Below are 26,489 nucleotides of genomic sequence, written 5' to 3' on the forward strand. Positions count from 1 at the left end.
TCCATCCAATATCTCTATAAACTTCCACATCCATCCAGTACCTCTATAAACTTCCACATCCATCCAATACCTCTATAAACTTCCACATCCATCCAATATCTCTATAAACTTCCACATCCATCCAGTACCTCTATAAACTTCCACATCCATCCAATACCTCTATAAACTTCCACATCCATCCAATATCTCTATAAACTTCCACATCCATCCAGTACCTCTATAAACTTCCACATCCATCCAATACCTCTATAAACTTCCACATCCATCCAGTACCTCTATAAACTTCCACATCCATCCAATACCTCTATAAATTCCACATCCATCCAGTACCTCTATAAACTTCCACATCCATCCAGTACCTCTATAAACTTCCACATCCATCCAATACCTCTATAAACTTCCACATCCATCCAATACCTCTATAAACTTCCACATCCATCCAATGCCTCTATAAACTTCCACATCCATCCAGTACCTCTATAAACTTCCACATCCATCCAATATCTCTATAACGTCCACATCCATCCAGTACCTCTATAAACTTCCACATCCATTCAATACCTCTATAAACTTCCACATCCATCCAATATCTCTATAAACTTCCACATCCATCCAATACCTCTATAAACTTCCACATCCATCCAATACCTCTATAAACTTCCACATCCATCCAATGCCTCTATAAACTTCCACATCCATTCAATACCTCTATAAACTTCCACATCCATCCAGTACCTCTATAAACTTCCACATCCATCCAATACCTCTATAAACTTCCACATCCATCCAGTACCTCTATAAACTTCCACATCCATCCAGTACCTCTATAAACTTCCACATCCATCCAATACCTCTATAAACTTCCACATCCATCCAATACCTCTATAAACTTCCACATCCATCCAATACCTCTATAAACTTCCACATCCATCCAATACCTCTATAAACTTCCACATCCATCCAATACCTCTATAAACTTCCACATCCATCCAATATATCTATAAACTTCCACATCCATCCAGTACCTCTATAAACTTCCACATCCATCCAATACCTCTATAAACTTCCACATCCATCCAGTACCTCTATAAACTTCCACATCCATCCAGTACCTCTATAAACTTCCACATCCATCCAATATCTCTATAAACTTCCACATCCATTCAAAACCTCTATAAACTTCCACATCCATTCAAAACCTCTATAAACTTCCACATCCATCCAATACCTCTATAAACTTCCACATCCATCTATTACCTCTATAAACTTCCACATCCACCCAATACCTCTATAAACTTCCACATCCATCCAGTACCTCTATAAACTTCCACATCCATCCAATTCCTCTATAAACTTCCACATCCATCCAATACCTCTATAAACTTCCACATCCATCCAATACCTCTATAAACTTCCACATCCATCCAATACCTCTATAAACTTTCACATCCATCCAATACCTCTATAAACTTCCACATCCATCCAATACCTCTATAAACTTCCACATCCATCCAATACCTCTATAAACTTCCACATCCATCTATTACCTCTATAAACTTCCACATCCACCCAATACCTCTATAAACTTCCACATCCATCCAGTACCTCTATAAACTTCCACATCCATCCAATTCCTCTATAAACTTCCACATCCATCCAATACCTCTATAAACTTCCACATCCATCCAATACCTCTATAAACTTCCACATCCATCCAATACCTCTATAAACTTTCACATCCATCCAATACCTCTATAAACTTCCACATCCATCCAATACCTCTATAAACTTCCACATCCATCCAATATATCTATAAACTTCCACATCCATCCAGTACCTCTATAAACTTCCACATCCATCCAATACCTCTATAAACTTCCACATCCATCCAGTACCTCTATAAACTTCCACATCCATCCAGTACCTCTATAAACTTCCACATCCATCCAATATCTCTATAAACTTCCACATCCATCCAGTACCTCTATAAACTTCCACATCCATTCAAAACCTCTATAAACTTCCACATCCATTCAAAACCTCTAGAAACTTCCACATCCATCTATTACCTCTATAAACTTCCACATCCACCCAATACCTCTATAAACTTCCACATCCATCCAGTACCTCTATAAACTTCCACATCCATCCAATACCTCTATAAACTTTCACATCCATCCAATACCTCTATAAACTTCCACATCCATCCAATATATCTATAAACTTCCACATCCATCCAGTACCTCTATAAACTTCCACATCCATCCAATACCTCTATAAACTTCCACATCCATCCAGTACCTCTATAAACTTCCACATCCATCCAGTACCTCTATAAACTTCCACATCCATCCAATATCTCTATAAACTTCCACATCCATCCAGTACCTCTATAAACTTCCACATCCATTCAAAACCTCTATAAACTTCCACATCCATTCAAAACCTCTATAAACTTCCACATCCATCCAATACCTCTATAACCTTCCACATCCATCTATTACCTCTATAAACTTCCACATCCATCCAGTACCTCTATAAACTTCCACATCCATCCAATACCTCTATAAACTTCCACATCCATCCAGTACCTCTATAAACTTCCACATCCATCCAGTACCTCTATAAACTTCCACATCCATCCAATATCTCTATAAACTTCCACATCCATCCAGTACCTCTATAAACTTCCACATCCATTCAAAACCTCTATAAACTTCCACATCCATTCAAAACCTCTAGAAACTTCCACATCCATCTATTACCTCTATAAACTTCCACATCCACCCAATACCTCTATAAACTTCCACATCCATCCAGTACCTCTATAAACTTCCACATCCATCCAATACCTCTATAAACTTTCACATCCATCCAATACCTCTATAAACTTCCACATCCATCCAATATATCTATAAACTTCCACATCCATCCAGTACCTCTATAAACTTCCACATCCATCCAATACCTCTATAAACTTCCACATCCATCCAGTACCTCTATAAACTTCCACATCCATCCAGTACCTCTATAAACTTCCACATCCATCCAATATCTCTATAAACTTCCACATCCATCCAGTACCTCTATAAACTTCCACATCCATTCAAAACCTCTATAAACTTCCACATCCGTTCAAAACCTCTAGAAACTTCCACATCCATCTATTACCTCTATAAACTTCCACATCCACCCAATACCTCTATAAACTTCCACATCCATCCAGTACCTCTATAAACTTCCACATCCATCCAATACCTCTATAAACTTCCACATCCATCCAATACCTCTATAAACTTCCACATCCATCCAATACCTCTATAAACTTCCACATCCATCCAATACCTCTATAAACTTCCACATCCATCCAATACCTCTATAAACTTTCACATCCATCCAATACCTCTATAAACTTCCACATCCATCCAATACCTCTATAAACTTCCACATCCATCCAATATCTCTATAAACTTCCACATCCATCCAGTACCTCTATAAACTTCCACATCCATCCAATACCTCTATAAACTTCCACATCCATCCATTACCTCTATAAACTTCCACATCCATCCAATACCTCTATAAACTTCCACATCCATCCAGTACCTCTATAAACTTCCACATCCATCCAGTACCTCTATAAACTTCCACATCCATCCAATACCTCTATAAACTTCCACATCCATCCAATATCTCTATAAACTTCCACATCCATCCAGTACCTCTATAAACTTCCACATCCATCCAATACCTCTATAAACTTCCACATCCATCCATTACCTCTATAAACTTCCACATCCATCCAATACCTCTATAAACTTCCACATCCATCCAGTACCTCTATAAACTTCCACATCCATCCAGTACCTCTATAAACTTCCACATCCACCCAATACCTCTATAAACTTCCACATCCATCCAGTACCTCTATAAACTTCCACATCCATCCAATTCCTCTATAAACTTCCACATCCATCCAATACCTCTATAAACTTCCACATCCATCCAATACCTCTATAAACTTCCACATCCATCCAATACCTCTATAAACTTTCACATCCATCCAATACCTCTATAAACTTACACATCCATCCAATACCTCTATAAACTTCCACATCCATCCAATACCTCTATAAACTTCCACATCCATCTATTACCTCTATAAACTTCCACATCCACCCAATACCTTTATAAACTTCCACATCCATCCAGTACCTCTATAAACTTCCACATCCATCCAATTCCTCTATAAACTTCCACATCCATCCAATACCTCTATAAACTTCCACATCCATCCAATACCTCTATAAACTTCCACATCCATCCAATACCTCTATAAACTTCCACATCCATCCAATATATCTATAAACTTCCACATCCATCCAGTACCTCTATAAACTTCCACATCCATCCAATACCTCTATAAACTTCCACATCCATCCAGTACCTCTATAAACTTCCACATCCATCCAGTACCTCTATAAACTTCCACATCCATCCAATATCTCTATAAACTTCCACATCCATCCAGTACCTCTATAAACTTCCACATCCATTCAAAACCTCTATAAACTTCCACATCCATTCAAAACCTCTAGAAACTTCCACATCCATCTATTACCTCTATAAACTTCCACATCCATCCAGTACCTCTATAAACTTCCACATCCATCCAATACCTCTATAAACTTCCACATCCATCCATTACCTCTATAAACTTCCACATCCATCCAATACCTCTATAAACTTCCACATCCATCCAGTACCTCTATAAACTTCCACATCCATCCAGTACCTCTATAAACTTCCACATCCATCCAATACCTCTATAAACTTCCACATCCATCCAATACCTCTATAAACTTCCACATCCATCCAATGCCTCTATAAACTTCCACATCCATCCAGTACCTCTATAAACTTCCACATCCATCCAATTCCTCTATAAACTTCCACATCCATCCAATACCTCTATAAACTTCCACATCCATCCAATACCTCTATAAACTTCCACATCCATCCAATATATCTATAAACTTCCACATCCATCCAGTACCTCTATAAACTTCCACATCCATCCAATACCTCTATAAACTTCCACATCCATCCAGTACCTCTATAAACTTCCACATCCATCCAGTACCTCTATAAACTTCCACATCCATCCAATATCTCTATAAACTTCCACATCCATTCAAAACCTCTATAAACTTCCACATCCATTCAAAACCTCTATAAACTTCCACATCCATCCAATACCTCTATAAACTTCCACATCCATCTATTACCTCTATAAACTTCCACATCCACCCAATACCTCTATAAACTTCCACATCCATCCAGTACCTCTATAAACTTCCACATCCATCCAATTCCTCTATAAACTTCCACATCCATCCAATACCTCTATAAACTTCCACATCCATCCAATACCTCTATAAACTTCCACATCCATCCAATACCTCTATAAACTTTCACATCCATCCAATACCTCTATAAACTTCCACATCCATCCAATACCTCTATAAACTTCCACATCCATCCAATACCTCTATAAACTTCCACATCCATCTATTACCTCTATAAACTTCCACATCCACCCAATACCTCTATAAACTTCCACATCCATCCAGTACCTCTATAAACTTCCACATCCATCCAATTCCTCTATAAACTTCCACATCCATCCAATACCTCTATAAACTTCCACATCCATCCAATACCTCTATAAACTTCCACATCCATCCAATACCTCTATAAACTTCCACATCCATCCAATATATCTATAAACTTCCACATCCATCCAGTACCTCTATAAACTTCCACATCCATCCAATACCTCTATAAACTTCCACATCCATCCAGTACCTCTATAAACTTCCACATCCATCCAGTACCTCTATAAACTTCCACATCCATCCAATATCTCTATAAACTTCCACATCCATCCAGTACCTCTATAAACTTCCACATCCATTCAAAACCTCTAGAAACTTCCACATCCATTCAAAACCTCTAGAAACTTCCACATCCATCTATTACCTCTATAAACTTCCACATCCATCCAGTACCTCTATAAACTTCCACATCCATCCAATACCTCTATAAACTTCCACATCCATCCATTACCTCTATAAACTTCCACATCCATCCAATACCTCTATAAACTTCCACATCCATCCAGTACCTCTATAAACTTCCACATCCATCCAGTACCTCTATAAACTTCCACATCCATCCAATACCTCTATAAACTTCCACATCCATCCAATACCTCTATAAACTTCCACATCCATCCAATGCCTCTATAAACTTCCACATCCATCCAGTACCTCTATAAACTTCCACATCCATCCAATTCCTCTATAAACTTCCACATCCATCCAATACCTCTATAAACTTCCACATCCATCCAATACCTCTATAAACTTCCACATCCATCCAATAACTCTATAAACTTCCACATCCATCCAATATATCTATAAACTTCCACATCCATCCAGTACCTCTATAAACTTCCACATCCATCCAATACCTCTATAAACTTCCACATCCATCCAGTACCTCTATAAACTTCCACATCCATCCAGTACCTCTATAAACTTCCACATCCATCCAATATCTCTATAAACTTCCACATCCATCCAGTACCTCTATAAACTTCCACATCCATTCAAAACCTCTATAAACTTCCACATCCATTCAAAACCTCTATAAACTTCCACATCCATCCAATACCTCTATAAACTTCCACATCCATCTATTACCTCTATAAACTTCCACATCCACCCAATACCTCTATAAACTTCCACATCCATCCAGTACCTCTATAAACTTCCACATCCATCCAATTCCTCTATAAACTTCCACATCCATCCAATACCTCTATAAACTTCCACATCCATCCAATACCTCTATAAACTTCCACATCCATCCAATACCTCTATAAACTTTCACATCCATCCAATACCTCTATAAACTTCCACATCCATCCAATACCTCTATAAACTTCCACATCCATCCAATACCTCTATAAACTTCCACATCCATCTATTACCTCTATAAACTTCCACATCCACCCAATACCTCTATAAACTTCCACATCCATCCAGTACCTCTATAAACTTCCACATCCATCCAATTCCTCTATAAACTTCCACATCCATCCAATACCTCTATAAACTTCCACATCCATCCAATACCTCTATAAACTTCCACATCCATCCAATACCTCTATAAACTTTCACATCCATCCAATACCTCTATAAACTTCCACATCCATCCAATACCTCTATAAACTTCCACATCCATCCAATATATCTATAAACTTCCACATCCATCCAGTACCTCTATAAACTTCCACATCCATCCAATACCTCTATAAACTTCCACATCCATCCAGTACCTCTATAAACTTCCACATCCATCCAGTACCTCTATAAACTTCCACATCCATCCAATATCTCTATAAACTTCCACATCCATCCAGTACCTCTATAAACTTCCACATCCATTCAAAACCTCTATAAACTTCCACATCCATTCAAAACCTCTAGAAACTTCCACATCCATCTATTACCTCTATAAACTTCCACATCCACCCAATACCTCTATAAACTTCCACATCCATCCAGTACCTCTATAAACTTCCACATCCATCCAATACCTCTATAAACTTTCACATCCATCCAATACCTCTATAAACTTCCACATCCATCCAATATATCTATAAACTTCCACATCCATCCAGTACCTCTATAAACTTCCACATCCATCCAATACCTCTATAAACTTCCACATCCATCCAGTACCTCTATAAACTTCCACATCCATCCAGTACCTCTATAAACTTCCACATCCATCCAATATCTCTATAAACTTCCACATCCATCCAGTACCTCTATAAACTTCCACATCCATTCAAAACCTCTATAAACTTCCACATCCATTCAAAACCTCTATAAACTTCCACATCCATCCAATACCTCTATAACCTTCCACATCCATCTATTACCTCTATAAACTTCCACATCCATCCAGTACCTCTATAAACTTCCACATCCATCCAATATATCTATAAACTTCCACATCCATCCAGTACCTCTATAAACTTCCACATCCATCCAATACCTCTATAAACTTCCACATCCATCCAGTACCTCTATAAACTTCCACATCCATCCAGTACCTCTATAAACTTCCACATCCATCCAATATCTCTATAAACTTCCACATCCATCCAGTACCTCTATAAACTTCCACATCCATTCAAAACCTCTATAAACTTCCACATCCATTCAAAACCTCTAGAAACTTCCACATCCATCTATTACCTCTATAAACTTCCACATCCACCCAATACCTCTATAAACTTCCACATCCATCCAGTACCTCTATAAACTTCCACATCCATCCAATACCTCTATAAACTTTCACATCCATCCAATACCTCTATAAACTTCCACATCCATCCAATATATCTATAAACTTCCACATCCATCCAGTACCTCTATAAACTTCCACATCCATCCAATACCTCTATAAACTTCCACATCCATCCAGTACCTCTATAAACTTCCACATCCATCCAGTACCTCTATAAACTTCCACATCCATCCAATATCTCTATAAACTTCCACATCCATCCAGTACCTCTATAAACTTCCACATCCATTCAAAACCTCTATAAACTTCCACATCCATTCAAAACCTCTAGAAACTTCCACATCCATCTATTACCTCTATAAACTTCCACATCCACCCAATACCTCTATAAACTTCCACATCCATCCAATACCTCTATAAACTTCCACATCCATCCAATACCTCTATAAACTTCCACATCCATCCAATACCTCTATAAACTTCCACATCCATCCAATACCTCTATAAACTTTCACATCCATCCAATACCTCTATAAACTTCCACATCCATCCAATACCTCTATAAACTTCCACATCCATCCAATATCTCTATAAACTTCCACATCCATCCAGTACCTCTATAAACTTCCACATCCATCCAATACCTCTATAAACTTCCACATCCATCCATTACCTCTATAAACTTCCACATCCATCCAATACCTCTATAAACTTCCACATCCATCCAGTACCTCTATAAACTTCCACATCCATCCAGTACCTCTATAAACTTCCACATCCATCCAATATCTCTATAACTTCCACATCCATCCAGTACCTCTATAAACTTCCACATCCATTCAAAACCTCTATAAACTTCCACATCCATTCAAAACCTCTATAAACTTCCACATCCATCCAGTACCTCTATAAACTTCCACATCCATCCAATACCTCTATAAACTTCCACATCCATCCAATACCTCTATAAACTTCCACATCCATCCAATACCTCTATTAACTTCCACATCCATCCAATACCTCTATAAACTTCCACATCCATCCAATACCTCTATAAACTTTCACATCCATCCAATACCTCTATAAACTTCCACATCCATCCAATACCTCTATAAACTTCCACATCCATCCAATATCTCTATAAACTTCCACATGCATCCAGTACCTCTATAAACTTCCACATCCATCCAATACCTCTATAAACTTCCACATCCATCCAATATCTCTATAAACTTCCACATCCATCCAGTACCTCTATAAACTTCCACATCCATCCAATACCTCTATAAACTTCCACATCCATCCATTACCTCTATAAACTTCCACATCCATCCAATACCTCTATAAACTTCCACATCCATCCAGTACCTCTATAAACTTCCACATCCATCCAGTACCTCTATAAACTTCCACATCCATCCAATACCTCTATAAACTTCCACATCCATCCAATACCTCTATAAACTTCCACATCCATCCAATGCCTCTATAAACTTCCACATCCATCCAGTACCTCTATAAACTTCCACATCCATCCAATATCTCTATAACGTCCACATCCATCCAGTACCTCTATAAACTTCCACATCCATTCAATACCTCTATAAACTTCCACATCCATCCAATATCTCTATAAACTTCCACATCCATCCAATACCTCTATAAACTTCCACATCCATCCAATACCTCTATAAACTTCCACATCCATCCAATGCCTCTATAAACTTCCACATCCATTCAATACCTCTATAAACTTCCACATCCATCCAGTACCTCTATAAACTTCCACATCCATCCAATACCTCTATAAACTTCCACATCCATCCAGTACCTCTATAAACTTCCACATCCATCCAGTACCTCTATAAACTTCCACATCCATCCAATACCTCTATAAACTTCCACATCCATCCAATACCTCTATAAACTTCCACATCCATCCAATACCTCTATAAACTTCCACATCCATCCAATACCTCTATAAACTTCCACATCCATCCAATACCTCTATAAACTTCCACATCCATCCAATATATCTATAAACTTCCACATCCATCCAGTACCTCTATAAACTTCCACATCCATCCAATACCTCTATAAACTTCCACATCCATCCAGTACCTCTATAAACTTCCACATCCATCCAGTACCTCTATAAACTTCCACATCCATCCAATATCTCTATAAACTTCCACATCCATCCAATACCTCTATAAACTTCCACATCCATCCAATACCTCTATAAACTTCCACATCCATCCAATACCTCTATAAACTTTCACATCCATCCAATACCTCTATAAACTTCCACATCCATCCAATACCTCTATAAACTTCCACATCCATCCAATACCTCTATAAACTTCCACATCCATCTATTGCCTCTATAAACTTCCACATCCACCCAATACCTCTATAAACTTCCACATCCATCCAGTACCTCTATAAACTTCCACATCCATCCAATTCCTCTATAAACTTCCACATCCATCCAATACCTCTATAAACTTCCACATCCATCCAATACCTCTATAAACTTCCACATCCATCCAATACCTCTATAAACTTCCACATCCATCCAATATATCTATAAACTTCCACATCCATCCAGTACCTCTATAAACTTCCACATCCATCCAATACCTCTATAAACTTCCACATCCATCCAGTACCTCTATAAACTTCCACATCCATCCAATGCCTCTATAAACTTCCACATCCATCCAGTACCTCTATAAACTTCCACATCCATCCAATATCTCTATAACGTCCACATCCATCCAGTACCTCTATAAACTTCCACATCCATTCAATACCTCTATAAACTTCCACATCCATCCAATATCTCTATAAACTTCCACATCCATCCAATACCTCTATAAACTTCCACATCCATCCAATACCTCTATAAACTTCCACATCCATCCAATGCCTCTATAAACTTCCACATCCATTCAATACCTCTATAAACTTCCACATCCATCCAGTACCTCTATAAACTTCCACATCCATCCAATACCTCTATAAACTTCCACATCCATCCAGTACCTCTATAAACTTCCACATCCATCCAGTACCTCTATAAACTTCCACATCCATCCAATACCTCTATAAACTTCCACATCCATCCAATACCTCTATAAACTTCCACATCCATCCAATACCTCTATAAACTTCCACATCCATCCAATACCTCTATAAACTTCCACATCCATCCAATACCTCTATAAACTTCCACATCCATCCAATATATCTATAAACTTCCACATCCATCCAGTACCTCTATAAACTTCCACATCCATCCAATACCTCTATAAACTTCCACATCCATCCAGTACCTCTATAAACTTCCACATCCATCCAGTACCTCTATAAACTTCCACATCCATCCAATATCTCTATAAACTTCCACATCCATCCAATACCTCTATAAACTTCCACATCCATCCAATACCTCTATAAACTTCCACATCCATCCAATACCTCTATAAACTTTCACATCCATCCAATACCTCTATAAACTTCCACATCCATCCAATACCTCTATAAACTTCCACATCCATCCAATACCTCTATAAACTTCCACATCCATCTATTGCCTCTATAAACTTCCACATCCACCCAATACCTCTATAAACTTCCACATCCATCCAGTACCTCTATAAACTTCCACATCCATCCAATTCTCTATAAACTTCCACATCCATCCAATACCTCTATAAACTTCCACATCCATCCAATACCTCTATAAACTTCCACATCCATCCAATACCTCTATAAACTTCCACATCCATCCCACTTCCACATCCATCCAGTACCTCTATAAACTTCCACATCCATCCAATACCTCTATAAACTTCCACATCCATCCAGTACCTCTATAAACTTCCACATCCATCCAGTACCTCTATAAACTTCCACATCCATCCAATATCTCTATAAACTTCCACATCCATCCAGTACCTCTATAAACTTCCACATCCATTCAAAACCTCTATAAACTTCCACATCCATTCAAAACCTCTAGAAACTTCCACATCCATCTATTACCTCTATAAACTTCCACATCCACCCAATACCTCTATAAACTTCCACATCCATCCAGTACCTCTATAAACTTCCACATCCATCCAATACCTCTATAAACTTCCACATCCATCCAATACCTCTATAAACTTCCACATCCATCCAATACCTCTATAAACTTCCACATCCATCCAATTCCTCTATAAACTTCCACATCCATCCAATACCTCTATAAACTTCCACATCCATCCAATACCTCTATAAACTTCCACATCCATCCAATACCTCTATAAACTTTCACATCCATCCAATACCTCTATAAACTTCCACATCCATCCAATACCTCTATAAACTTCCACATCCATCCAATACCTCTATAAACTTCCACATCCATCTATTACCTCTATAAACTTCCACATCCACCCAATACCTCTATAAACTTCCACATCCATCCAGTACCTCTATAAACTTCCACATCCATCCAATTCCTCTATAAACTTCCACATCCATCCAATACCTCTATAAACTTCCACATCCATCCAATACCTCTATAAACTTCCACATCCATCCAATACCTCTATAAACTTTCACATCCATCCAATACCTCTATAAACTTCCACATCCATCCAATACCTCTATAAACTTCCACATCCATCCAATACATCTATAAACTTCCACATCCATCCAGTACCTCTATAAACTTCCACATCCATCCAATACCTCTATAAACTTCCACATCCATCCAATACCTCTATAAACTTCCACATCCATCCAATACCTCTATAAACTTCCACATCCATCCAATACCTCTATAAACTTCCACATCCATCCAATACCTCTATAAACTTTCACATCCATCCAATACCTCTATAAACTTCCACATCCATCCAATACCTCTATAAACTTCCACATCCATCCAATATCTCTATAAACTTCCACATCCATCCAGTACCTCTATAAACTTCCACATCCATCCAATACCTCTATAAACTTCCAAATCCATCCATTACCTCTATAAACTTCCACATCCATCCAATACCTCTATAAACTTCCACATCCATCCAGTACCTCTATAAACTTCCACATCCATCCAGTACCTCTATAAACTTCCACATCCATCCAATATCTCTATAACTTCCACATCCATCCAGTACCTCTATAAACTTCCACATCCATTCAAAACCTCTATAAACTTCCACATCCATTCAAAACCTCTAGAAACTTCCACATCCATCCAGTACCTCTATAAACTTCCGAATCTATCCAATACCTCTATAAACTTCCACATCCATCCAATATCTCTATAAACTTCCACATCCATCCAATACCTCTATAAACTTCCACATCCATCCAATACCTCTATAAACTTCCACATCCATCCAATACCTCTATAAACTTCCACATCCATCCAATACCTCTATAAACTTCCACATCCATCCAGTACCTCTATAAACTTCCACATCCATCCAATACCTCTATAAACTTCCACATCCATCCAGTACCTCTATAAACTTCCACATCCATCCAGTACCTCTATAAACTTCCACATCCATCCAATACCTCTATAAACTTCCACATCCATCCAATACCTCTATAAACTTCCACATCCATCCAATACCTCTATAAACTTCCACATCCATCCAGTACCTCTATAAACTTCCACATCCATCCAGTACCTCTATAAACTTCCACATCCATCCAATATCTCTATAAACTTCCACATCCATCCAGTACCTCTATAAACTTCCACATCCATTCAAAACCTCTATAAACTTCCACATCCATTCAAAACCTCTATAAACTTCCACATCCATCCAATACCTCTATAAACTTCCACATCCATCTATTACCTCTATAAACTTCCACATCCACCCAATACCTCTATAAACTTCCACATCCATCCAGTACCTCTATAAACTTCCACATCCATCCAAATCCTCTATAAACTTCCACATCCATCCAATACCTCTATAAACTTCCAATCCATTACCTCTATAAACTTCCACATCCATCCAATACCTCTATAAACTTTCACATCCACATCCATCCACATCCATCCAATACCTCTATAAACTTCCACATCCATCCAATATATCACTTCCATCCATCCAGTACCTCTATAAACTTCCACATCCATCCAATACCTCTATAAACTTCCACATCCATCCATTACCTCTATAAACTTCCACATCCATCCAATACCTCTATAAACTTCCACATCCATCCAGTACCTCTATAAACTTCCACATCCATCCAGTACCTCTATAAACTTCCACATCCATCCAATATCTCTATAAACTTCCACATCCATCCAGTACCTCTATAAACTTCCACATCCATTCAAAACCTCTATAAACTTCCACATCCATTCAAAACCTCTAGAAACTTCCACATCCATCCAGTACCTCTATAAACTTCCGAATCTATCCAATACCTCTATAAACTTCCGAATCTATCCAATACCTCTATAAACTTCCACATCCATCCAATACCCTTTAAACTTCCACATCCATCCATTACCTCTATAAACTTCCACATACATCCAATCTCTATAAACTTCCACATCCACCCAATTCCTCTATAAACTTCCACATCCATCCAATACCTTTATAAACTTCCACATCCATCCAGTACCTCTATAAACTTCCACATCCATCCATTACCTCTATAAACTTCCACATCCATCCAATACCTCTATAAACTTCCACATCCATCCAATACCTCTATAAACTTCCACATCCATCCAGTACCTCTATAAACTTCCACATCCATCCAGTACCTCTATAAACTTCCACATCCATCCAGTACCTCTATAAACTTCCACATCCATCCAATACCTCTATAAACTTCCACATCCATCCAATACCTCTATAAACTTCCACATCCATCCAATACCTCTATAAACTTCCACATCCATCCAATACCTCTATAAACTTCCACATCCATCCAGTACCTCTATAAACTTCCACATCCATCCAATACCTCTATAAACTTCCACATCCATCCAGTACCTCTATAAACTTCCACATCCATCCAATACCTCTATAAACTTCCACATCCATCCAAAACCTCTATAAACTTCCACATCCATCCAATACCTCTATAAACTTCCACATCCATCCATTACCTCTATAAACTTCCACATCCACCCAATACCTCTATAAACTTCCACATCCATCCATTACCTCTATAAACTTCCACATCCATCCAATCCTCTATAAACTTCCACATCCATCCAATACCTCTATAAACTTCCACATCCATCCAATACCTCTATAAACTTCCACATCCATCCAATACCTCTATAAACTTCCACATCCATCCAATACCTCTATAAACTTCCACATCCATCCAATACCTCTATAAACTTCCACATCCATCCAATATATCTATAAACTTCCACATCCATCCAGTACCTCTATAAACTTCCACATCCATCCAATACCTCTATAAACTTCCACATCCATCCATTACCTCTATAAACTTCCACATCCATCCAATACCTCTATAAACTTCCACATCCATCCAGTACCTCTATAAACTTCCACATCCATCCAGTACCTCTATAAACTTCCACATCCATCCAATATCTCTATAAACTTCCACATCCATCCAGTACCTCTATAAACTTCCACATCCATTCAAAACCTCTATAAACTTCCACATCCATTCAAAACCTCTAGAAACTTCCACATCCATCCAGTACCTCTATAAACTTCCGAATCTATCCAATACCTCTATAAACTTCCGAATCTATCCAATACCTCTATAAACTTCCACATCCATCCAATACCTCTTTAAACTTCCACATCCATCCATTACCTCTATAAACTTCCACATACATCCAATACCTCTATAAACTTCCACATCCACCCAATTCCTCTATAAACTTCCACATCCATCCAATACCTTTATAAACTTCCACATCCATCCAGTACCTCTATGAACCTCCACATCCATCCAATACCTCTATAAACGTCCACATCCATCCAGTACCTCTATAAACTTCCACATCCACCCAATACCTCTATAAACTTCCACATCCATCCAGTACCTCTATAAACTTCCACATTCATCCAGTACCTCTATAAACTTCCACATCCATCCATTACCTCTATAAACTTCCACATCCATCCAATTCCTCTATAAACTTCCACATCCATCCAATACCTCTATAAACTTTCACATCCATCCAATACCTCTATAAACTTCCACATCCATCCAATACCTCTATAAACTTTCACATCCATCCAATACCTCTATAAACTTCCACATCCATCCAATACCTCTATAAACTTCCACATCCATCCAATATATCTATAAACTTCCACATCCATCCAGTACCTCTATAAACTTCCACATCCATCCAATACCTCTATAAACTTCCACATCCATCCATTACCTCTATAAACTTCCACATCCATCCAATACCTCTATAAACTTCCACATCCATCCAGTACCTCTATAAACTTCCACATCCATCCAGTACCTCTATAAACTTCCACATCCATCCAATATCTCTATAAACTTCCACATCCATCCAGTACCTCTATAAACTTCCACATCCATTCAAAACCTCTATAAACTTCCACATCCATTCAAAACCTCTAGAAACTTCCACATCCATCCAGTACCTCTATAAACTTCCGAATCTATCCAATACCTCTATAAACTTCCACATCCATCCAATACCTCTTTAAACTTCCACATCCATCCATTACCTCTATAAACTTCCACATACATCCAATACCTCTATAAACTTCCACATCCACCCAATACCTCTATAAACTTCCACATCCATCCAATACCTTTATAAACTTCCACATCCATCCAGTACCTCTATGAACCTCCACATCCATCCAATACCTCTATAAACTTCCACATCCATCCAGTACCTCTATAAACTTCCACATCCACCCAATACCTCTATAAACTTCCACATCCATCCAGTACCTCTATAAACTTCCACATTCATCCAGTACCTCTATAAACTTCCACATCCATCCATTACCTCTATAAACTTCCACATCCATCCAATACCTCTATAAACTTCCACATCCATCCAGTACCTCTATAAACTTCCACATCCATCCATTACCTCTATAAACTTCCACATCCATCCAATACCTCTATAAACTTCCACATCCATCCAAAAACTCTATAAACTTCCACATCCATCCAATACCTCTATAAACTTCCACATCCATCCAATACTTCTATAAACTTCCACATCCATCCAGTACCTCTATAAACTTCCACATCCATCCAATACCTCTATAAACTTCCACATCCATCCAAAAACTCTATAAACTTCCACATCCATCCAAAAACTCTATAAACTTCCACATCCATCCAATACCTCTATAAACTTCCACATCCATCCAATACCTCTATAAACTTCCACATCCATCCAGTACCTCTATAAACTTCCACATCCATCCACCTCTATACCTCTATAAACTTCCACATCCATCCAATATCTCTATAAACTTCCACATCCATCCAGTACCTCTATAAACTTCCACATCCATTCAAAACCTCTATAAACTTCCACATCCATTCAAAACCTCTAGAAACTTCCACATCCATCCAGTACCTCTATAAACTTCCGAATCTATCCAATACCTCTATAAACTTCCACATCCATCCAATACCTCTTTAAACTTCCACATCCATCCATTACCTCTATAAACTTCCACATACATCCAATACCTCTATAAACTTCCACATCCACCCAATACCTCTATAAACTTCCACATCCATCCAATACCTTTATAAACTTCCACATCCATCCAGTACCTCTATGAACCTCCACATCCATCCAATACCTCTATAAACTTCCACATCCATCCAGTACCTCTATAAACTTCCACATCCACCCAATACCTCTATAAACTTCCACATCCATCCAGTACCTCTATAAACTTCCACATTCATCCAGTAGCTCTATAAACTTCCACATCCATCCATTACCTCTATAAACTTCCACATCCATCCAATACCTCTATAAACTTCCACATCCACCCAATACCTCTATAAACTTCCACATCCATCCAGTACCTCTATAAACTTCCACATTCATCCAGTAGCTCTATAAACTTCCACATCCATCCATTACCTCTATAAACTTCCACATCCATCCAATACCTCTATAAACTTCCACATCCATCCAGTACCTCTATAAACTTCCACATCCATCCATTACCTCTATAAACTTCCACATCCATCCAATGCCTCTATAAACTTCCACATCCATCCAAAAACTCTATAAACTTCCACATCCATCCAATACCTCTATAAACTTCCACATCCATCCAATACCTCTATAAACTTCCACATCCATCCAGTACCTCTATAAACTTCCACATCCATCCAATACCTCTATAAACTTCCACATCCATCCAAAAACTCTATAAACTTCCACATCCATCCAATACCTCTATAAACTTCCACAAACATCCAATACCTCTATAAACTTCCACAAACATCCAATACCTCTATAAACTTCCACATCCATCCAATACCTCTTTAAACTTCCACATCCATCCATTACCTCTATAAACTTCCACATACATCCAATACCTCTATAAACTTCCACATCCACCCAATACCTCTATAAACTTCCACATCCATCCAATACCTTTATAAACTTCCACATCCATCCAGTACCTCTATGAACCTCCACATCCATCCAATACCTCTATAAACTTCCACATCCATCCAGTACCTCTATAAACTTCCACATCCACCCAATACCTCTATAAACTTCCACATCCATCCAGTACCTCTATAAACTTCCACATTCATCCAGTAGCTCTATAAACTTCCACATCCATCCATTACCTCTATAAACTTCCACATCCATCCAATACCTCTATAAACTTCCACATCCATCCAGTACCTCTATAAACTTCCACATCCATCCATTACCTCTATAAACTTCCACATCCATCCAATGCCTCTATAAACTTCCACATCCATCCAAAAACTCTATAAACTTCCACATCCATCCAATACCTCTATAAACTTCCACATCCATCCAATACCTCTATAAACTTCCACATCCATCCAGTACCTCTATAAACTTCCACATCCATCCAATACCTCTATAAACTTCCACATCCATCCAAAAACTCTATAAACTTCCACATCCATCCAATACCTCTATAAACTTCCACAAACATCCAATACCTCTATAAACTTCCACATCCATCCAATACCTCTATAAACTTCCACATCCATCCAATACCTTTATAAACTTCCACATCCATCCAGTACCTCTATAAACCTCCACATCCATCCAATACCTCTATAAACTTCCACATCCATCCAGTACCTCTATAAACTTCCACATCCATCCAATACCTCTATAAACTTCCACATCCATCCAATACCTCTATAAACTTCCACATCCATCCAATACCTCTATAAACTTCCACATCCATCCAATACCTCTATAAACTTTCACATCCATCCAATACCTCTATAAACTTCCACATCCATCCAATACCTCTATAAACTTCCACATCCATCCAAAAACTCTATAAACTTCCACATCCATCCAATACCTCTATAAACTTCCACATCCATCCAATACCTCTATAAACTTCCACATCCATCCAGTACCTCTATAAACTTCCACATCCATCCAATACCTCTATAAACTTCCACATCCATCGAAAACCTCTATAAACTTCCACATCAATCCAATACCTCTATAAACTTCCACATCCATCCAATACCTCTATAAACTTCCACATCCATCCAGTACCTCTATAAACTTCCACATCCATCCAGTACCTCTATTAATTTCCACATCCATCCAATACCTCTATAAACTTCCACATCCATCCAATACCTCTATAAACTTCCACATCCATCCAATACCTATATAAACTTCCACATCCATCCAATACCTCTATAAACTTCCACATCCATCCAGTACCTCTATAAATTTCCACATCCATCCAATACCTCTATAAACTTCCACATCCATCCAGTACCTCTATAAACTTCCACATCCATCCATTACCTCTATAAACGTCCACATCCATCCAATACCTCTATAAACTTCCACATCCATCCAAAAACTCTATAAACTTCCACATCCATCCAATACCTCTATAAACTTCCACATCCATCCAATACCTCTATAAACTTCCACATCCATCCAATACCTCTATAAACCGCCACATCCATCCAATACCTCTATAAACTTGCACATCCATCCAATACCTCTATAAACTTCCACATCCATCCAATACCTCTTTAAACTTCCACATCCATCCATTACATACATAAGGGAACATTTCGGCATTTCGTGTATGATCAGTGAGAAAGTCCATATTGCAAATGTACGGTCCCTTACTAGACGTCCGAAATCGTTTGTAAAATTCGCGGTCGGCGTCGGGCCGTGCGGTAGGGCCAGACCTACCGGGAAGTCATCAAATGAACTTTGTCGGACATTCGGTTTCCGTTTTATAAAATAAACAAGTTTTTGACCGTTTTTCCGCTATCCCGGAATTTCCCACAAGAGGGCATACGGAATCATATGGCAATTTGGCAAAACATCACGAATCACGACGGGGCCTTATCTCGAAAACGGAAAATATTTCGAAGCCGAAACTTGGTGAGCGTAGGTTTGGCATAATGGGCAGTTGGCCCCAAACAAGATGGCGTCTAGGCCTCGACGGTTTTTGAGTTATGGCCGTTTTTCTGGGATTAAAGGTCCTAAATGGAAATAGAGAAATTATTTTTCCACTTCAGGTCAAAGTCAAGGAGCCTCCGGTGTCAATAAAAAAAGAACCAGCCATTTATCTATCGTCATTTAAGAGAAACGGAACAATGACAACTTGGCGATGGTCACAAATAGGCGTTTTTTTTTTTCAACGGTTACAGATCCAGTTGCAGGGTGTTCATACGAATATTTTTAAAGTGTGCTGCGGAGCTCTGCGAGATTTCTGTGATTTTCTATGATTTTCTGAAATAACACACACATACTAAACCCTCCGTAAATAACTCAGTTCTTAACGTAAAGACTTAAAACTCAGGATTCTGTAAAAGCATACCCCAATGGGGATATGTGGTGAATTATAGCTTCCTGTGCCAACCGGAAGTGCCTTAAATGGTGTCACAGGGGCTGTTTCGAAGGGTTAAAAAAGTCAGATCTGTCCAAAACTTCATATATGTGATTAGGCAACCCCCATGAACTGTAAATCAGTCATTTTTCCCAAAAAAAATCAAAGGAAAAAAAAATCACACTAAAACACACCTTGGATGGAGGGACGTATTAGGGTGCGTAGAGACAAACAGTGGCTGCAATAGTTAGCTTTGTTGGAGCTAAAAAAGAACCGTCAGACCTAGAGTTCCGAAACTTTAGAAACCTGTTCTAGACCTCCGGTCGATGGTGCGTGGTGAGTTACGTGGCTCTAGACGGTTCTCGGACCGAGAAACAGCCTCGTACATTTGCAATACCTTCAATTCATTTTGACCATTACGAAAATGACGACGTTTAGAAAAGTCTCAGAGACGCAAGGCTAGGTGCATTGAAACCGGCTCGGCCCATAGAGACAGACCCCAACGTTTCTGTCCGATAGCTCGTTCAAGGACCCCGTAGCAAGGCATGGAAAAAAGTGGATTTTCAGCACCAATTAGGGTTTTTCTCGGACACCAAATGACCTATCGAGCCGAAACTCGGGATTCGGGGTCGCCTCACATAGGACTTCACATAATGTCCGAACTGGACCCGCAGCTAGAACGTAACTATGTGTTTTACCTTTTTATTATGTTTTAAACTAAAGGCGCTGTGAATTATGGGACTGCTCTGACATATGTGATAGTTGGCTTCTAAATGAGTAGTAAAAAGTGGGTTTGGTGTCATAATGACATCTAATTGACTGATGGACACTGACTTGCTAGTTGACTTTTGTGCATTTGCAATATGTTTAAACGGAGAGGGACCATCACCAAAATGGCATTCTGAAATCAACACAAAAAATGGCATCACCATAGTCTCCAGACTGTGCTGAGTTCAACGAGCTATCCCGCTTGACCGTAGCTCGCTCGGTCTAAGCGCAACGACCATTAGAAAAGTAGGCCCAAAATGAAGCCTGCCCCACAATGTAATTTGCTTTTGAGTGACAGTGAGAGAACCGTTTAGGTGAGAAGAAAAATTCCACCACATGAATGTTCCTAAGGTCCTCCCGATCCGTGCAAGCCTAACCTTGACCGTGTGGCATTAACCCTTAAGAGTAAAACAGTGTTTTTTGATCTCACAGATTACAGTGTCATCTCTCCCCATAGGAATACATTGCCTGCACCCCTAATTTCAACCTGAAGTCTATATGGGTTATGAATGCCGTATGAACCTGTCTTCGGTACCAGTCCATCAGGCCACTATGAGGTCTACCTGTGTTGATTCTGAGCTTCCTGGACCAACCGGAAGTGGTTAAAATGCCCCTAAAAGTGTTTACACATACCCTGCCTGCAGTTTGATAGACATAGTGCATTCAACCCTGTGTAAATCAGTCAGTTCTTAACGTAAGGACTTAAAACTCAGGATTCTGTAACAGCATACCCCAATGAGGATATGTGGTGATTTATAGCTTCCTGTGCCAACCGGAAGTGCCATAATTGGTGTCTCAGGGGCTGTTTCAAAGGGTTAAAAAAGTCTGATCTGTCCAAAACTTCATATATGTGATTAGGCAACCCCCATGAACTGTAAATCAGTCATTTTTCCCCAAAAAATTCAAAGGAAAAAAAAATCACACTAAAACACAACTTGAATGGAGGGACGTATTGGGGTGCGTAGAGACAGACAGTGGCTGCAATAGTTAGCTTTGTTCGAGCTAAAAAAGAACCGTCAGACCTAGAGTTCCGAAACTTTAGAAACCTGTTCTAGACCTCCGGTCGATGGTGCGTGGTGAGTTACGTGGCTCTAGAAGGTTCTCGGACCGAGAAACAGCCTCGTACATTTGCAATACCTTCAATTCATTTTGACCATCACGAAAATGACGACGTTTAGAAAAGTCTCAGAGACGCAAGGCTAGGTGCATTGAAACCGGCTCGGCCCATAGAGACGGACCCCGACGTTTCTGTCCGATAGCTCGTTCAAGGACCCCGTAGCAAGTCATGGAAAATAGTGGATTTCCAGCACCAATTAGGGTTTTTCTCGGACACCAAATGACCTATCGAGCCGAAACTTGGGATTCGGGGTCGCCTCAGCTAGGCCAACACATAACATAAGAAATGGACCCGCAGCTAGAACGTAACTACGTGTTTTATGGTTTTTTTATGGTTTGAACCCAAGGCGTTGTGAATTTTGGGCCAGCTCTGAAGTATGTAAGGGAATACCCCCCTGAATTGTACAAAAATGAATGGCAAGATATTGGCATTGGACAAACCATATACACGATGTCCAATACCACCCAAAGCGGCGTTGATTCGTGTAAAGTATATGGCAAATGCCATATGGCAATTGCCAATTGTAACACCTCAAAAATCCAACAGGGGGCGAGTGCGCTCCACCGGGGTTTTTCATATTGGAAATGTAACCCAAGTCAACATCCAAAAGAAATTTTTTGAAAAAAGGATATTTTTTTCAAAAACTTTTCACCCCTTAAAAAAGTGCTTTCTGGGCCTTTTTTCGAAATTCTTTCGATTTTTTTGTCAATTACACATGTGTAAGAGCTGTATGAATATACTTTTGTCCAATTTTTTTATCATATTTTTTTTTATTTTAATTACATGCGCATAAGGCATATGTTTTGTACATTTGCAATATGATTTCATAGGAAGTCAAAAGTCAAAAGTCAAAAATGTCAAAATTTGGTAAAAAACTTCACACATCCTTAAAAAAGTGCTTTCTGGACCGTTTTTCAAAATTCTTTCAATTTTTATGTCAATTACACATGTATAAGAACTTTATCAACATACTTTAGTCATACTTTATTATCCTTTTTTTTTTTTTTTTTTACTTGTGCATAAGGCATATGTTTTCTCCATTTGGAATATGATTTCATAGGAAGTCAAAAGTCAAAAGTCAAAAATGTCAAAATTTGGTAAAAAACTTCACACATCCTTAAAAAAGTGCTTTCTGGACCGTTTTTCAAAATTCTTTCAATTTTTGTGTCAATTACACATGTATAAGAACTTTATCAACATACTTTAGTCATACTTTATTATCATTATTATAATTTTTTTTTTTTCTGTGCATAAGGAATATGATTTGTCCATTTGCAATATGATTTCATAGGAAGTCAAAAGTCAAAGTCCAAAGTCAATTTTTTGGGGGGCCAAAATTGACTGAACTGATGAACTCGGGACGGCCGGGCAGTGATAGTTGTTCATTTCCATCACTCGTTGTGTTGATTTCATCATGTCCATTTGAATCATGTCCACTATAGAATCATATTGCAAATGCGCGTGCAACTGGTAACCGGGAAAAAAAAAATGATGATTTCATTATGTCCATTTGTTTATGTTTCCTTACTTTTTCAAAGTCACTGTGCATTTGCAATATGTTTCAATGGGCAGGTACCGTCACGAATTTGTCATGCTCAAAAATTTTTAGATGTATTTTTTTTTGTTTCTTACTTTTTCAAAGTCACTGTGCATTTGCAATATGTTTTAATGGGCAGGTACCATCACGAATTTGTCATGCTCAAAATTCAAGCTTTACTTTGCTCAAACTATACCTTTGTCATCTTGTGATCTAAAATATGCAACTGGTTACCCAAAAAATGTGTTGATGTTTTTTTGTTTATGTTTCCTTACTTTTTCAAAGTCACTGTGCATTTGCAATATGTTTCAATGGGCAGGTACCGTCACGAATTTGTCATGCTCAAAAAATTTTAGATGTATTTTTTTTTGTTTCTTACTTTTTCAAAGTCACTGTGCATTTGCAATATGTTTTAATGGGCAGGTACCATCACGAATTTGTCATGCTCAAAATTCAAGCTTTACTTTGCTCAAACTATACCTTTGTCATCTTGTGATCTAAAATATGCAACTGGTTACCCAAAAAATGTGTTGATGTTTTTTTGTTTATGTTTCCTTACTTTTTCAAAGTCACTGTGCATTTGCAATATGTTTCAATGGGCAGGTACCGTCACGAATTTGTCATGCTCAAAAAATTTTAGATGTATTTTTTTTTGTTTCTTACTTTTTCAAAGTCACTGTGCATTTGCAATATGTTTTAATGGGCAGGTACCATCACGAATTTGTCATGCTCAAAATTCAAGCTTTACTTTGCTCAAACTATACCTTTGTCATCTTGTGATCTAAAATATGCAACTGGTTACCCAAAAAATGTGTTGATGTTTTTTTGTTTATGTTTCCTTACTTTTTCAAAGTCACTGTGCATTTGCAATATGTTTCAATGGGCAGGTACCATCACGAATTTGTCATGCTCAAAATTTTTTTGATGTATTTTTTTTTGTTTCTTACTTTTTCAAAGTCACTGTGCATTTGCAATATGTTTTTTCACTATAGAATCATATTGCAAATGCACATGCAACTGGTCATCCCCCCCAAAAAAATTTAGATTTTTTTTTTTATGTTTCCTTACTTTTTCAAAGTCACTGTGCATTTGCAATATGTTTTTTCACTATAGAATCATATTGCAAATGCACGTGCAACTGGTCATCCCCCAAAAAATTTTTTAGATTTTTTTTGTTTATTTTTCCTTACTTTTTCAAAGTCACTGTGCATTTGCAATATGTTTTTTCACTATAGAATCATATTGCAAATGCACATGCAACTGGTCATCCCCCCAAAAAAAAATTAGATTTTTTTTATGTTTCCTTACTTTTTCAAAGTCACTGTGCATTTGCAATATGTTTTTTCACTATAGAATCATATTGCAAATGCACATGCAACTGGTCATCCCCCCCAAAAAAATTTAGATTTTTTTTATGTTTCCTTACTTTTTCAAAGTCACTGTGCATTTGCAATATGTTTTTTCACTATAGAATCATATTGCAAATGCACGTGCAACTGGTCACCCAAAAATAAAAAATTTGGATTTTTTTTGTTTATGTTTCCTTACTTTTTCAAAGTCACTGTGCATTTGCAATATG

This window comes from Oncorhynchus clarkii, chromosome 20 (assembly GCF_045791955.1).
Source record: "Oncorhynchus clarkii lewisi isolate Uvic-CL-2024 chromosome 20, UVic_Ocla_1.0, whole genome shotgun sequence".
NCBI lineage: Eukaryota > Metazoa > Chordata > Actinopteri > Salmoniformes > Salmonidae > Oncorhynchus > Oncorhynchus clarkii.